The sequence below is a fragment of the Caloenas nicobarica genome, chromosome 3 (assembly GCF_036013445.1).
Source record: "Caloenas nicobarica isolate bCalNic1 chromosome 3, bCalNic1.hap1, whole genome shotgun sequence".
Taxonomy (NCBI): Eukaryota; Metazoa; Chordata; class Aves; order Columbiformes; family Columbidae; genus Caloenas; species Caloenas nicobarica.
The window spans coordinates 47,040,947-47,056,979 of NC_088247.1; positions in this window are offsets into that span (position 1 = coordinate 47,040,947).

Genomic DNA, 16,033 nt, shown 5'->3' on the forward strand with positions numbered 1-16,033 from the left:
TAAATATAGTACTTACTTGTAGGATAAACCAAAGTATCACTACTCTGTCACTGGACACACACTCTTCCTATTATTTGCCTGTAGTGCTTTCGTGTATTTGATACAAATTTTACAAGAATTTATATGCATCAGCTTTAAGAATTGTTACTTCTCTTTACTGTTTCCCCTTTCCCTTAGAAGTTTTACATGTGAATGTAGCAACAATCAACAGTGTTTTGGGATGGTTTTTTTTTTTTTTTTTTTGTCTCTCTTATGAAAGACTCTGACCAAAGTTAACAGGCTTTTTACTTCGCTAGAACAACAAACTATCATATGTTTACGTATTGGTTTACATCATTATTTATGTGCAAATTGTCAAATGTAAATTAAATATAAGTGTTCATTGCTTTACCGATGCTTCCCTTGTCTTCAGTCTCTCTGCCCTGACTGCGTCTGCAGCCTCGTGTTGGGTTGTTTTCCCTCACGGCCGCCAACGCGCCACGTCCCCGGCAACGCCGACTTCTGCCTTTGTGGGCTCCGATTTTCCACGATCAGAAGTTGCAAACAGCAACGCCGGAGCCGAATACCCCGGCTTTGTTAATTATGACGCTCCCTTCAGTTTTAGCCCATACCTTCAGAAAAAAAAAAAAAAAAAAAGAAGGATATATCAAAAAAAAAAAAATCAGTGTTTCTATGGAAATACTTGAATGCTATCTGCCTTGCAGATATGTGACATGGGTTCTCATTTACATTTTTCCAAATGATTGTCATTTCTGGCCTGAAACCGTAACCACTGGGACCACAATGACACACTCAAAATGTCAGTGTGAGACCACTTAGTCCTGTATCAACATGGTGGGAACTGCGTTCAAAACAAATGGGGATCTGTTTTCACTGCTCGCAAATGAGACACGAATGTGAACTAAATCCAGGAGAAGGTCAAGTGTCCGTTCCCCCCACCACCACCTCCGCCAAAACGTAACAACAGGCCAGGGTGCCCCAGAAAAGCTAATTCCACATTTGCTACTTCCATCATTTAGCATGAGATCTAAACCAGAGAGGCCATGTGCTGCCCTGCCCTACCTGAACGTTAAAGAAATAACGTTCCTGCTCATATTGAGACACTCAGCGCCGTATGATGTTTTAAAAGTATTTCACTGTCCTCTTAAAAAATTCATTTAAACATCTGTCTCAAGAATTTGAAATACTGCCAACGCCAAACTGTGGAGTTAAGAAAACCAGAGCACAGTTGTCATAAACGTGCCAAATGCAGCATGTTATATCCCTATATTAGATAGAGCTATTGCTGTAATAATTTAAAAAAAAAAAAAAACACACCACCATAGGATAATCGTTACCGCCATAAATCATACTTCATTACTTGGCAAAGCATTACGTTGCGCTGGAGAGTTATGTCCTGGGGACACTTGTAAGCTTTAGAAGATGCTTAATAAAACACATTACATAAAAAGACAACGCACATTATAGATCACAGCCTGGCGAGGCCGAGCCCGGCAGCTGCTGCCTCGGTTTCTGGCACCCCCTGCGTGGGCTGGAAGGCACTGGAGGTGGGTATTGCGACCAGAAATACGGCAAGTTTCAGCCACGGCAACACCGCCGCCGCCAGGTCGGCTGACCGTGACAGCTTTAGCAAGGAGCGGAGGCGAAAAGCTCGTCCTTTTGGGTGCTGCCATAAAATGCAGCCCTGTGAGGCTGTGTGCTCCCAGCATGGAGCTGTGGGCCCACCTTGCTGCCGCCAGCGTGAACATTCTGGGGGACAAAGCGTGATGTGGCGGGAAGGCGACATGCGCTTTCCTTCCACGGCTTTGCCAGCTGAGCTGTTTTACCATGGGATGGGGCAAATCTGAAACACAGATTTAAGGAAGATCATAGAACCACAGAATCATTTTGGTTGGAAGAGACCTTCAAGATCATCGAGTCCAACTGTTAACCTAACACCAGCACAAACCCATGTCCCTAAGAACCTCATCTACACGTCTCTTAAACACCTCCAGGGTGGTGAGTCAACCACTTCCCCTGGGCAGCCTGTTCCAATGCCTGACAATCCTTTCTGTGAATATTTTTTTACTAATACCCAACCAACCCAACTTGAGGCCATTTCTTCTTGTCCTATCACTTGTTACTTGGGAGAAGAGACCAGCACCCTCCATGCTACAACCTCCTCTCACGTAGTTGTAGAGACTGATAAGGTCTCCCCTCAGCCTCCTTTCGCTCCAGGCTAAAAAGGCAGCTCTGCCCCTCTGGCTGGTTTATTAAATCCTGGTGTCTCTCAGCTGGGTGCTGGGGAGACACCGCTAATTCCCAGCATGGGCAATTACAGCCTTGAGGTTGAAAATGAAAAATGTGACTCACCGAGGGGGTATGAGCCCTTCGGGTTCACATCAGCAGCTGCCGGTGCGTGGTGATGCCCCGACACGTGCTGAGGCTGTGCTGCATGCGGGACGGGGCCCAAAACCTGTGCTGTCATTGAGAGGCGTTACGCTAGAGCAAGGGAAATAGTAGTGGCTGTAATTAAAGGCAGCCAGGAAACACTTGGCTAATTACTGTGTGAGCCGGGGCTGAGAGGATGCGGCGCGGCCAAGGAATGCGCCCGTCACGGGGCAGGTATCTGAAAAACACAAGCCGCCATGGTGGCCTCAGAAAAACTCACTGGCAGCATCAAGGCGGCCGCCAAAAGGTTTCCCCAAGAACTGCTGTTAATAAAAGGAGACATGGGAGGAGGATATCCCCATCCCTTCCTGTACCTGGGTCCCCCTGCCTGCCCCCCCGGCACTGAGACAGACATCTCCCTCCTTTTGCGCAGGATTGGGGAACACCGGCCCGGGAAAGGCAGCTGCCTGGGCTGGGAGGTGGGGGGCACAAATGGAAATTTTGTTGACTTTAGCACTAACCGATCCCACCTGAACGCTGGGAAAACAAAACTTTTTGTCAAAGACATGACACTTCCCAAAAACATGGGTGTTTAATTTTTCACTGGATGCTGAAAAAAGGCCATCCTGCAGCCAGCAGGGTTTCTGCCGTTCCCATTCTCAGGAGCAGCACCTGGAAGCGCTGGCAGGGAGCACGTTTGCACAGCCATCGAGGCCACATCTGCACTAACCGCAGTCAACGGCAGAAGGCTCAGAGTTTCCAAGGTGCTGCAGGACTCTGCTTTTGCTCATTTTTAAAAGATGTCAGGGACAATTACCCAGCAATTCACAGTGGTGGCTGAAGGGGAGAGGAGCCGCTAAACCTCACCAAGTCCCTGCTGCCTCAGCGCCTATTTTGGATGCAAAGTTATATTCTTGTCCCATGCTAGAGGGGTCAGATGGTGGTTACACAGAGATGCGTGCAAGCAGACGTTGCCTTCTGCTTCAAGGCCACCAGGACGGCTTGCAGCTCGGCACAAGTCGAACAGCAAAGCCCAGCGCAGGGAAGATAAGGTGATGCTTTCCACCTCCAGGCAGCACAGACTCGGCCGGCTCAGGCCCTTCAGCTCTGCAAACTTCAGCCTGGGCACAAGCTTACCTAGAAAAGGCACCTGAGACAGTTTGGGCTCCTGAAGTGTTGTCTCTCATCCCATGCTGATGATGACCGGCCACCCACAATGAAATTCTCCCCGGCACCCTCTCCTAGGCCAGAGCAATGGGCAGAAACCTGTGCCCAGAGCAGGGGGATGGGTAGCACTAGTGTATGTATTGGGCAGAGATCTCTAAAAAGAGATGCCTGCCCATCAAGAAGGACATGGGCACTCGCTGCTCCCTGCCCCGCACGCTGGGGGCCAGGCACCTCGGTGGCACTTGGTGGCCCTTCCCTCCTCCTCTCCGGCTGCGTGCAGGGAGATGGTTGGGATGCCAAACCACTGAGGTAAGTGTGACCAAATAGCCCCATTGCAGGGAGACAAACCAGTATGACTTCCTTATTGTGCAAGGATTAATAAAGGCCTTCGGCTCTTTTTTTCCATTAATTGCGAATGGGCAAGTCCTTGATCATTTCCTTATCCAAGGACCAAGTGAGATTCCTTACAGCATTCCTGCCCCAAAGTGGCTGCACTGCGCTGGGAACTGAAGCAATTCCTGCAATATTGAAACCACACACAGCAAAATCAAAGGCTGCAGACCTCTGTCCTCGTTTGCCTCTGCTGAGGACTCAGCCATCACAACATGATACTGGGGTTAGGGTATCCCAAATGTTCCTGCCTTTACCAGGATTTACACGGTAAATCCTAACTCAAATGAGCAAAGCGGAGAGTAACCTTTGGGCAGGCAGAGGAGCGCAGCAGGCAGCAGTCAATATGGGATTTCTTGGATATTATAGTCTCAGTTCCCAGCTTTCCTGTGGCAAAACTTAACTTTCTGCGTGAGGACTGTCCCTCTGCAAACTGCAGGCAACATTTGCCTTCCCCTTCCTTAGTCTACCTTCTGTATTCAGATAGCTGGCCTTTTTTTTTTTTTTTTTTTTTCCCCAAAGGACAGGTCCTGCCCATCTTTACAAACAAGATCTGCTCTTCTTGTCAGCCTCAGAGCCCCGTGCAGAAATCTTTAGTAAGTGAGGCAGGTTTGGCTTCTTCTGGTCACATTTGGTCCATGTCCCCAGGTGGGGACCCAGCTAACCAGGCTGGGTGGCATCCCCTGAGAGGTCTCATTTTACTGGTCACGAAAAAAACAGAAGTTAAAAATGTTGTAGAAACTGCAACCAGGTGCAAAAGGGAGCAAGGATACATGAAAAGTGAAAATTTGCCTTTTTAATAAGCCGTTACAAGTTTGTTGGGTGTTTAGGAAGGAACACGCGCTGCTGCTTTTAGTCATTCAGAGAAGATTTTGTGTGCGTGTGTGTGTTTTTAATGAGACCAGAGGGTGCAGAGCAAGGCTCCTTTTCTAACCTTTATTGCAGCAATTTGTGCATGTCTGTAGCTGTAGGTGTTATGTGCTTTCTACTCTGAGTGGTAAGTTTCAGTTTGATTCTGCTCTCGAGAGCTGTGGGGACAGTTTGCACTCGCCTTATCAAGACAGAATCCGAAGAGCTTCATGGTGCACCCGGCCCCCTGACACTGCAAACTGAGAAAATACACTTTAAGCACAGCAAAGCGAGTGAGGTGACTACCAGAGGGCTTTTTTCTCCCCAGAGCATCCCAATCTGCTGAAACCCATGCGTTCTGATCAATGGGGCAATAAGCCCCCTCAAGAGCCACAACCTCAGCACCACCCTGAGAGAGGCCCTGGCTGGGACCCTGGGAAGCAGAGCCAAGACCCCATTCTTGAGGCTCTACATCTTCCTACATCTCCACTGCCATAAAACCCTGCACGGCCTCCTCTGGCCCCTTGGTGCTGGGGCACTGGGGGCCCAGCTTCAGTGAACTGGGCAGCTGCAGGAGGCACTTGCCTGTCCCCCTTCCTCCCTAGGCTGGCTCCCAGTGCTGGCCCTGAGCAAGCCTGGCCACAAGCCACTGACCAAAATTGTGCTTGTGATTAGAGACGGCGAGCACAGGGAAGGGCAGGTACTTCCACGGCCCTTGGGAAGCAGCTCTCGTTTGGCTCCAAAGACTTGCGGTCTCAACAATAATCTCTGTGTGCCACCATGCAGCTGGTTTCCCAATGTGCAATGCTATCTTCACATCTGTTCGCGAAAGACACTCGCCTTTTAGACTACACACCAATGTCCATGCTGCCTGTCCTGCTGTCTCCAGAAGGGCTGTGACTGAGCGGTGTCCCACCTCCTCCATCCCTGCACCTCCTGCCTGGGGGTCCTGTGTAACCCCCAGCCCCGTGGCAGCAGCCCAGGAGGTCCATCGCCCTCAAGAAAAGCCTGTTCCCTGCAGAGGGAGATCCCACCGCAGCTTCAGCAGTTGCTGCTGAAGTCTGCAGAAAGATGTCCCACTGAATCTGGAGCCATCTGGGAGGAATTCAGTGCAGTTCACCTGGCATGCCTGGGTTCTTTCCACTCTCCTTGGGTGCCACATGCTGTGATTTGCTGGGAGGCTTGTTCATGAAGTACCTGAATGTTTCTCAAATGAAGTTATGACCTACATTGCAGCTAAGAGTGACATGCAGATTTCCTCCCTCAGATGTGATTGAGGTTTTCAATCCAGCCCCCCAACCAGATACAACCTTCAGGAATGACTGTGTCATTTGCTGCATAGTCACTTGTCTTACTTGAGCTCAAAAAGGAGCCCAGGAGATGAGATAAAGCAGTGGCTGCAGCTACAGTTCCCTCTGCCCTGCGGCACACAAGCAGGTCAGGCTTCTCCAGGGCAGGGGCAACGTGGCACAGGTCCTTCTGCTGTCTGGGGAGGGAATTACCATCCTTATTCCGCTAGCAACCACCCAACAGAGAGGCAGGCTGAAGAGCTGAAGGTGCAGACCGTACTGAAGGTAGAGTGCTCTCTGATTTCCTTCAAAATCTCAGCTACCTGTCCAAATTAAGGAGGCCAGAAAACAAGGGCCCTCCCTGACCATCAAACCTGTTCTCCTGAAGCAGCATGCACACCTGCCAAACACTCTAAGAACCTTGTTAGACATGAACATCCTAAATCTCAGTCCTTTACCGCTGGCCTCCTGCCTGATGACTCCCTCTGTGCCCGTTAGCCACACAGGAACACCCCAACCCCACGTGAGTCTGACTCCAAAAGCACCATCAGGGATGGACCCAGCCACGGAGTTCAGCTACAGGTTCTCACTTCCCCCAGATTTGGGGTATTTAAGTCCAGGAATGCCTGTTAAAGCCAGTCCTAATGCATTTATTTTTTTAAATTAAGTTTTAATGTATTTTTTTAGACCAATCTAAACATAAAGGCAATGATGTGCATCTATGCAGGGGAATGTATCCAAGTTTAAGCTTATCTTCATAATAGAGGTTTAAAATGACTTTTTAAAAAAATCTATCTAGAAATTTCAGTATTTCAAAGCCAGAGCTAAGTTTTGCAGCAATGACAGGGACCTAGGAGCCAAGACAGCTGGGTTCTGGTTTTGGTACCTTTACTAACTGGTAGCAAGGTCTGGAAGGAGTCAGTTGACCTTCCCATACAACACCCGACTCATTTGTAGAATAGGTACAAGACTTGTGCAAGTTGTGGTATCAGACTAATATTTGTACCTTGTTTTGAGATCTTCTGATATGTAACACCATGTATTTTTGTTGTTTGTAGAGAGAACAGGTTGCTTATAGTACTATGTGCAATATCATAACATTTAAAAGTCCTCACGTACGGGCTACAACTAGCCCGAACGCAACAAAAACTCTCTCTGCCCCAAGCAGCTTATAAACGAAGCACTACTAAAAACCCAAAAAACCACAGTGGCTAGGTGCAGAGCTTAAATTTCTATTTTCTCTGAGCATTTTCCCACGAGGGGATTGCATGTGAGAGCACACAGCAGAGAGTCAGATCACGCCCGGTTCGGTTGCTCTGGCATGCCATTTGGCAATACAAGAATGACAGAAATTAAAGTGAAACCTCTTCACCTCGGCCTCAGTGAAAATGTGAAGAGCGAAGTGGGGGGGCAAGAAGGAAGGGGGATATTGATCCATATCTACTCAACAGTCAGACCAGTGGTGTGGTGGTAACAAAAGACATGCCTTTGCTTTTTCAGTAACTAATAATCTATAGAGAACCATTTCCTTTTCTGCTGTTAAGATAACACATTTGCCACCTCAGCTGCATGCAAATAATTCGTGCCTCTGCCTAACTAATTTACCTCTCTGGTGCAGACAGAAGGGCAGAAACCTCCCACCACTGTCGACCAACGTGCAACAATGAAAAAGGAGCCAGCTCGCCCAGAACTTTCTGATTTGTTTAAATCATTAGAGGATGACTACACCAAACAAACTGCAGGAGAGAGATGGCTTTGTGAGATTAAATGGGTTATTTTTGCCCATCTTCAGTCCTGCCTCTGACCCACATGTGGGCTGCAGGCTGGAACTGACATTACCCAAAGAAAAGCATTTGATATCTCTGCACATAGACCACAGCTGGTCAACAACTCATCCCAGATTTAAACGCAATATATTAGCTCTCATCTGTTGCCAGAAATATTACACACTATTAAAAGCCTGGGCCCCCAGAAGTGTGCTGAAACCGAGTGGGCCTTCACTTCACATTGCTTGGAAACAAATGGGTATCAAGCTGGACATGCGTCTGTATCTGATGGAAACCTTGTTCTAATCAAAACGCTGGTGCTACTTTCACTTGCTCGCATACACACACCTCTCTCCCTATATTAACACAATGTGAGCACGGTTGCAATGTCAAACACCAAAAAGTTATGAAATGCCAGCATTGAGCTTGTCCACATGCAGGCCTCAGGAGCACCCCTTGCTCACAGGACCACGCACTGGTTTTCCCACAGAACTTCTACCTGCTTAGCATGCCAGGTGGGAGATGCTTGTCCTGCATGGGGCAGGACAGGGATGCCCCCGTCTCCTCCTGCCTCCGTCGCTGGCCATGCAGCTCTGGTCCTCGTGCTCCCGCACCACTCTTCAGCCAGGGCTGGTTGCTCCTTGGTGCTCTCGGTGGGCCCATCGGGAGGAGAGCTGAAGGCTTCACCTGTGTCACTCAATGGGAGAGGAAGGTAGTATCCTTATACATGACAGAAAAAGCAACAAAATAGGGGAGTTGCACGTCAAATATTCCCTTTGGGTGCCCAGACCTTCCAGGGCAGTTTATCCCAACTAAGTGTTATTTGACTGTAGCATAGCTCATCCTAACTGCAGGGGTCACTGGGAATCCTCAGCACCTCAACTAGAGAGTCCTATACTCCGCGGCCTGTGACAATTCGGGCGAAGTGACTTGCTCCATGTTAAGCACAACTCCTTGGGTAACAGCCAGTGAAGAACATGTTCTCCCAGGCAGCACCAGCTCCCTGGCCCCTCCATCCACCCCACTCCTTTCAACAGAGACCACCACCAAGGTGTGGGCTTTACAGATTGGAGCCTCCTTTGGTTCTCGATGGCAAAGGCCATGGGGAAAGGTAACGAGCATCCTGTAAAGACCACATAATTACTCATATCCTTAAGGGCTTGATGCAACCTTAATTCTGGCTTTTCTCAACTTACCAAGCTTGCCGCCTCAGTGCTGTTCTCACAGGCTGCCTGAGCAAGCTCCTGGGTTTTGGAAACCACACACATGGGCAAGACTTGTCCCGCTCCGTGGCTGGCCTGGGGTATGGCAGGTCAATGCAGCAGGACTGGCATTTTCCATCAGCACTGTTGGCCATGGCACTGCTACCAGGAGCAGCCTGTCACCCATGATGTAGACTAGCACAGGCGAGTTGTGAGCCTCACGCTCTTACTCTCCATCCCTGTTACCTTCCTCATCCTCCCCTTCCCTGCGCCCAGCCCCATCCTCTTGCCTTCTCGGTGACCATCCCCAAGGCTCCTGGCTCCCTGCCGGTGCTGCCAGTCCTGCCACCATGCCAGCCATGGGGGAAGGTGGCCACCGGCTTCTTCAGTTTCCCCAGCTGCGACCCGGTGGAGGGAAGCTGTGAAACGGCACCTTTTCTTTGGAAAAGCTGTCGCCTCCTAAGCAAGGGGACCCACACAACCGTGGGCAAGGGTGAGATGAAACACCAAGAGGGAAAAAAAAAAAAAAAAGGAAGAATATATTTTCACAGTCTGTAGATGCAAAGTGAAACTATTTTGATAGATTCAGCTCTCCCACATTGAAAGGCCCAGAGTGTCTCATCTCTGACTTTACTCTGAGGCATGAAATTTCACCCATGACTTGACAAACCATAACATCCACAATGCTTTGAGGGTCCTCAGAAGCCTCCTGCCACCCTGACAGAGCTTACCTTCAGTGTTCTACTGGGTTGATATTTCCAAATTACTCCCTTTTTTAGGGTTTTCCTTATTTCGATGCATCTTTCTCTCCTAATACTTCCCCCAGGAGCTGAAAACTCAGTGGTGTGGAGCTGCCCCTCTTGTTCATACACTGACACTGCCCTGGCTGGATACAGGCAGCCAGCGAAGAAAATAACCGGGACCGCACTAAAAAAGGATCCCCTTAATTGGCAAGCAATAACCACCAGCATTCCTGGAGATGGTGAGAACATTACTAAGCTGCTAAGCAAGAGCCATTTGCCCTTGGCCTCCTCACAGGGACTCTTGTAGCTCAGCAGAGAGCAGATCCAGCTTGGCAGTCTGTGTTGGACAGTCTTCATCTGCAACCCACATAGTGGACATTTAAATCAAGATTGGTTTATGCAGAAGCATTTTAAATGAAGAGAATTGTGTTGAAGCCTGATCTTATGAAAGCTCAGTCATGTGCTTGGCTTGCCTATGTTACCTTAAAGGGATGGTAATTCTAGATACTGTCTTTGAAAAATGCAGTGGTTTTGCCTAATTCTGTTTTAGTAAAAGAACAATCTAGCCACAAGTGATGAAGAAACTGGTGTTTGTTGCAGTCTGGACTGAGTATCTTTCAAAAGGAAATGGTCCATCCCAATGAAGTTGCAGAGAGGTTCAAAGGGGTGGATGACACTCGGTAGTTTATGTCATACAAGGAAACAACCAAGGATTAAAAATCTATTATTCTGGGATTACTCTATGAATTTTTCTTCTAGCATTACAAAAGATTTCTGTTTCCCTGGTGACAGATCATCTTTTACAATGTTGTCTAAATACATAGTACTTCATCTATTCTTTGTCACCATTGTCACACCCTTTGATTCATGAGAGATAAGAAAATAGGTCAAAAAAAGAGGTAGCAGGTGATTGTACCACCTGTGAAATATTCAATGCCTAATATGTTGTTTGCTAGAGTTGATGCTCAGGTACTTAAGATATGTTTCCTGCTTACTTCTCCTTCTCCCTTCAAGACAATTTCTCCTTTATCATTTCTATATCACCTTGGTCAGTTTTGGCATGGACAAGTAGGAGCACATATATGCTCTGCCCTGCTTCAGGGATAACTAACATACCTCTCTAGAATGATTTTTAAAAGCTAGGAATGGGGAAGAACAAAAACAAAATACAAGTTCAATGCCTCAGAGACCTTTTGTCCTGCTAGACATGGGAAATAAATTGTGTTTGTCTCTTCCCCCTTTTCTAAAGACAGAAATGGCATTAATAATGCAGAGCGCATCTCTCTTCAAGCTCCCTTGCAGCTTTTAAAGCATAGAGAGCAAATGGCAAACATACCTTTCATGTCCTTTTGAAACTGAAGTTAGGTCTTCTGTTAACATGTGAAATTAAACTGGTTGTTGCTGTTTAACTTCTCTGTGCTATTTCCTCACATGAATTAGTCATGATCAACTCTACTTGGCAGCTGTCCTCACAAAAAAACCCCAAAACAACAAAAAACAGAACAGAGAGAAGGGTTAAGCATTCCCATACAATTTACCCAATAAATTTGTCATACCCCTTATATAAAGTTGTCCCTCCAGTTTTGCCTGTTCCCTAACATATCTGGCAGTTTGAACGATGTTGGTAACATTTGAGCAATTAGGCATTCCAAGTGGAAAGGTTAATATACCTTACCCTCAAACGCAGGGTGTGTTTTGCCTTGTGCCTTCAACCATCCTTGATTGCACAACAGCCATGAAGTAGGAAGGTCTTCTTTCAGTGTTAGTATGGCCTGGATTGTTTTGGTTTAGCAAAAGGCCAGTAGTCCAATGGCTGGGGTGGGACGAACACACCTCGACTCAAACTTCACTGCTGTTCCCACTTTCCGAGTGTTAAATGCCTTGGTCACACTGGCACTGGTGCAAAACTGGTAAAAGATAACCCATAAAAGAAACACCTCTGATGGAGCTTGGACTAGGACCAGTCAAGGAGACATGAGATTTATAGTTTATCTCTCCTTCTTTTGGTTGAGCAGCACTGGGATGTCGGTTTCTTTTTTGGACAGTTCTTGGAGACAGCACTTTCTTTGGGGTCCAAGTCCAGTGGGAAGCCCTGGGCAGGACTGGGCAGGGCTGGAGAAGTCCTGCAGCCTTGCACCAGGTGGGATCTGCAAGACGTCAGCCTACCAGGACAGGGACAAAACCACCTCCCAGGCCAGCCAGCCCAGGATACTACATCCTCAGCCCAAACCATCGCTGAGGTTGGAAAGCAAGCGTGAACTGCAAATGACAGCCTCGCAGAGGAGTGCCCCAGGTTGCTGGGAGGCCACCAGCCACTGGACCAGCTACCACAGCCATCCTCCAGCAGCAGCAAGGCACACCCAGTGGCCGGCCTGCCCGCCCTGCCCAGCAGGGATGCCTGGCTGCATAGTCGGGACCTGGCTCAGGTAAAAAAAAAAGAAAAATCTAAGCAGCAGAGACGGAATTTTTGCAGGTTGCAGCCACCACTGGCTTCATGGGAGGTCTGGAGTGCTGGTGCATGAAGGAGATCAGGTGTGAGATGCCCAGCTGCCCCCTCCCATGAGTCTGAATGACGCAACCTGTGCTTGGGTGCTCCTGCAATGCCCCACACAACTCACCAGGGTAACTTACGCAGCAGCCCCATGCTGGTAAAAACTGCTGAGAGTTGGGCGCTCGGCCTCTCCACTTGTGGCTGGTGGTATTTCCCTGGCTGGGGTGATGTTGATGTTTGTAACGAAGCTTTGGCGGAGATAGAGAGACACGTTGTAACCATTAGCAGACTTTGCATTTAGAATTTATGTCAGAAAAGGACAATGGATAACTCAGCATGATGGGGTTTTTGTGCAAGTTTGGGTCTATACCTTCCACTGTAATACCAGTCCTGGTCTTCACCGTTGTCTTCCTCTGACCCAGAAAAACTTGACCGTGAAAGTGATGTTAGTTAGAAAATAATGGAACTGATAAGTCATTGCAGGCACATGTGTGTCTCATTATACATCAGTTCGGTTTCACTATATATTTTACACTATGTAACATAAATTTCACTATGCGCCACAAGTATTTCAATATGTGATAGTCAGAAAGTGGCAGTTTATACTAAAAGTTTCAGTATGTGGTAGGATATTTCAAATACTATAAATTCTCCTTTTAAATGCAATGCATTGTGTAGATTAGTAAGAAATGCAGTTGTTTTAGTGTACCCAAAGTGGTTTTCTTTCAGAACAGTATTTAGTACTGTGTTGTTCAATTGCCATGCTTATTTTTATCATACATATTAATGGATGATTAAGTGAAAATTCATTAAACATACACCACACAGGACTCAAGCAACCCAAGTTCTGTTTCTTAGATCTTTTCTCTCAACTCAATTGATACCATGTTAACAAATACACTATATTAATTAATACTACACTAATGAACAAAATAAGCTTCCTGCGTGAATCTTGTTATCGGCCTGGGCTTTTTAAAATTAATTTTCTTCCAGCAAGTAAAATTTGAGGGACCTGAAATCTCCCGGAAGGGTGAATTGTTAAAATAATGATCAGGTATACCAAGGGTCTGCACTGAATTGTAATTTATTGCAGATGATCACCAATTCAGAGGTGATCTGCACTGCCAGTACTGGATTGCTAATCATGGCTTTGAATCTGTTGACCATCTGAGCGTACAAGTATTGTGTTAATCAGGCCTTTTGCTAGCAAACCCCATCCCAGTTGCTGAAAAGGGGTATTCACCATGATACTGCTACACCAAAAAGCTCTGTCATATATTAGAGTTACCAGGTCATCATATTTTCACACATGACATCCTTCAGTGCCAGAGGGCACAGATTACCTTTGAAAGACACTTGCCATGAATCACAAGTATATAAAAAACAATCATGTAGCTTAGTAAAGCCAAGGCACATCTGCAGCAAGGACCATCTCCTGCAACCCCTGTCAAAGCCATACTAACACTTCCAGACCAGTGCAGCAATGCAATTTCCCCACATCCAGTACTACCATCAGAAATGAAGAAAGAAGAAAAAACATTAGGCTAAATTGTGGGTATGAGTTACCCCTCATTCTCGTCTCCTCTAAACATAAGCTACATCAAGAACAGCTCCATGCAAGGTTCTATTTCATTCGAAACACAGTCTCAGCAGAGAGCATGGGGCAATGCTGAACTCCAGCCCAAGAGAGAAACAGCAGCCAGTCACTTCTACTCTGGCTTCTGCCCCTTAAGATATAATCACACAGATAATTTTCTAGCAATTTTGAATGAATAATTAAAAAATGCTAATGATCTGTACTGAAATTCAGTGTTTAGAAGAACTGGAGGCCTCACCTACCCTGTCTCGCACTCGGAAGACAAGTGTGACCCTGCACCGGCGTGACTCTGGGCAAGCCACTTATAGAGTTACAAAGGCCCTGGATTAATTAGAAACTGGGTCTTTTAACGTAACTCCTTGCCCCATCGCAGGCCCAGCAGACCTCATTGGCTCCCTGCCAAATAGTTCAAGCACCTATTAACCAAGGAAAAGGTAAAGAGCTTGGGTTGTAACGTGCTGGATTTCAGCCCCGCGGTTCCAAATCTCTTAACCCGCAAGAGCGGCTTATCTCCTTTCGGAGGTCAAAGACCTCAGCAAAGCCCTGTTAACAGGTGTGTGCTAGCACAAACTCAAAACCTTTGGCTCTTCAGGTTACACCAATTCCTTGATTTTTTACGAGCAGGGCAAAAAGAGCCACCAAAGCAGACAGTGACGCACTTGGGGCTGGCCTGAGTCAGCTTATGCTAATTTATTTGGCAAAACGTGTCACCACGTGTGCTTCCTTAGCTCACAGGAGCTGGAACTGAATGCATCCAGGATATAGCTTGGCTATCCTACTCTTCCAAAATTTAAGACCGAGACCCACAGTACTCTTTGTTTGTAGTCTCTACCTACCATAAGAAACAAACGCTGCCCCAGACACACCACAAAGCAAAGCTCATGAGCTGCGTCAGATGTTTCCCAGTGACTGTGTTGAAGGAAAAAGGAATGTTCGTGTCAGACGTGAGGCATGGGCACAGGCTGGAGAGCAGTGATTACCGCCTTAGTCCCAGAGGGTGGCTGTGTGCAATGAGAGGTGCCTTCCCATGCCCAGCCTGAAACCTTGAACCATGAGTTTCCCCAAGTGCTTCCTCTGAGGCAGCTTGAGAGCAGCCCTGCATTAGACCTGATAAAACCTGGGCTCATCTCTCCTTTCAACAGGATATTTGGGATGAAATAAAGGTAATGTTTTCAAGCACGTCTGCTTTCCAGCATGACCAAACCTGAGCTGTTCCTGTTTAAGAAAAGGAGAAGAGACAACAGTGCAAACTCTCCCATATTCACTTATTTCTGTGTTAGATCTGGGCTGAGACATATACAAAGCAACGTATTTATGCCCTAGATTCCACTGCCAATACTGCCAACAAAAGCTAAATTACAATGATTCCCCTGTAGTCAGGTTGCTAGTCCAACAAGTTTTGGAAGGAGGGAAATATATTACACACATCCATAGAGTCCCCTCCTAAGCACTGTCAGCCTATAATTTTCTCTTACTCTTATTACTGATCATGTATAATTGATGTTGAGCCATCCTTTAGCCATCATGAAAGTTACATTATCTAAGTTGTTGCATCACTTTCACTAACTCATCTTGTCTGAAGTTTTCAGTATTTCTTCACTGAAAACGCAGAGCAGCAACAGAAGTTCACAAAATATATACAAACTCATTTATCAAATCCAAATCTTTGCATTTGAGCCCATGAAGTTTCACTTACAGGCTAAAACACATGATTTCAGGAAAGAAATTGCAGCGTAGCTTGCAGTTATTAGTTGTTGTGATTTCAGAAGCAGTTGGCATTGGCTTGAAGAGCGCAGTTTCGTGTGTACCAATAACATTTAACAAAGGACTTTTCCACCTTTGCTGACTGAAGAAGTAGGACCATTTGTAGCGTATAATTACGCTGTTGAGTTTCCGTTGTTTTGAATGTGACCTACCTTTTTTCCTCTTTACTCAGCTATGGCTGAAGCTGATGTCTGTTCATCAAAATCCTTCTGTTTTGAATCAACATATCTCCATCTATGCAAATGTAAGAGGGGAAATGCTCACAACGCAGTTCATATTCCTGAGAGCTGAAACATTCCTGTGGAACATCTCTGCCACGTTCACGTTGTACGGATATTTCTCTGTTTGAAGTCAGCTTCTACAGGTTTTCACACAGAAAATTTTTGTCAGCCTCATTTCCTCCAG